This window comes from Musa acuminata, chromosome BXJ2-4, assembly GCF_036884655.1.
Source record: "Musa acuminata AAA Group cultivar baxijiao chromosome BXJ2-4, Cavendish_Baxijiao_AAA, whole genome shotgun sequence".
In the NCBI taxonomy this organism is placed as follows: domain Eukaryota; kingdom Viridiplantae; phylum Streptophyta; class Magnoliopsida; order Zingiberales; family Musaceae; genus Musa; species Musa acuminata.
In genome coordinates, this window is record NC_088341.1 from 17,495,001 (window position 1) to 17,497,026 (window position 2,026).

Here is a 2,026-nt window from a genome sequence, read left to right on the forward strand (position 1 = left end):
TAGAAAATAAAACATCAGATTTTCTGAAGAAAAAATATCTCGTCCTCGTACGAAGATTGGTACACAAAAATCATAAAATAAAAAATCATGTGTCATACGAGATGTCTTATATAGGAAGATCGTATACTTTTGAAAAATCTTAGATCTATAAGAGTGGGTGAAGAAGATCAACTGTCCTCCTCTCTAGTGGTGATCCGCATGGTAGATTCGGCAAAGACGCTTCTCAAATCGCTGTATAATCTTTCTCTCCACGTGTACCATATTATCAAAAAGAGGTTGACCCTTCTTGTTGTCTGCACACCGTCAATTGGGGTTGTCGGTTGAGGAGAGAAAGAGGAGAATAGGAGGGATGACCAAGATGTGACTAGCATACTTATAAAGGTTCTTACCACTTAACCCTAATGGATCCTACTATATTGGGCACTAGATCTCTATTCAATTACCCAAACCTCTTGGATTAGTGAATCTCTACCTAGTAATCTTTTATCGGCATTTATTGGATCTTATCCATAAGATCCAATAATTGAAAGGCTTATTGGATATTCAATAAGATAGGGGCTTTAATAGATATCTTATATTCGAATATTTACTTATCGCAACACCTACTATATGTGTATGACCCTCTAGACCCAATATCGAGTTGGTCGTGAGTCGTACATGTCAAAACTCTTTCTAACTTAGTGAATTATTATCTCCATAATAATTCACTCGACTTATTGACTATAGATGTACTAGGCTACTATGTCGTAGTCCCTAGACGATATAGGGAAATTCAATCTATTGGACTTGTTTGTTTTCAATTATTGTGTATCTATAGTCTCTCATCCATCTAATATCTCAATGACCGTATATCGAGTATGGTGTTGTCAAGCCTATACGGAATCTACTCGAGTCTCACTTTAATCAGATTCTCCCGGAAAACTTTTTATCTCTCAATTCAAATGACCCTAGTTAGGGATTTACTTGAGCAAGAACATATAGGATATTCCTCTTATGACACCGAGAGCAAATGATCCTTTATCGATACTCAATTATCTTCGTAAGATTGGCTATCACTTTTGATGATCGGTTGTACTAGATTTAGAACTTTCAAATCTATAAATCCAGTATTAAAAAGTGGAGCATTCATACAGGACATCCTTAGTGTTTGATGCTGATGTAAGAATGAGAGGGTCATGTATCAACATAAGATGCTATGTTATTCATCACTAAAATCATTCTCTTTAGCGAGGATGATAATTGAGGTAGGAGATGTCGATATAACGATGAGAGTGATCACATGTCAACATAAGATATTATGTTATTTCTTAATAAATAATTCTTTTTAGTGATTTGGATGTAAGAATAAGAGAGTATGTTAGATTATGTGACTCTATATAATTAAGTAAGATATACTATAGATATGATTGAATGTTGATTATAGTTATAACATATATAAATGAAGTCTAATTATAATAGGATTCTTTAAGAAATAACCTTGATGGGAGAAACTTCCTAATTACTATCCTAGACCATTTACTTTTGCCTATAAAGAGGATAGGACTCACTAGGGACAAAAAATACTAGTTATTGAGATATAATATATTTTTTCTCATCTCCACAGTATCTCTATCCATCATTCATAGTAGTCGTGCGAATGATAAGAAGAGAGGAGAAGACAAATTTAGCTTTTCTTATATATCAGTATTGTTGTGGTTTTTTAATTCAAATAAAGAATTCTGAGTAGCATCGAAAGGTACATATTATATATTTGATTCGTTGTTATCTGATTTTAGTTTCTAGTATTAAATTTTTTGCATAATAGTAGCATATTATAGTTTTTATGCTTATAACTGGTATCATATCCATGCTTTGAAATCAAATACTTTAGATCAGAAAAGTATTTTAAATCTATTTTGTATTTTGATCTATTTATTAGTACTCTTTTCTTGTGAAAATATATTTTTTGGTTTTGATTTATGATGCTTAAATGATCCATTTGTGTTGTTGATATGTCTTTCTATCTAATCCATCATGTCGTTTAGTT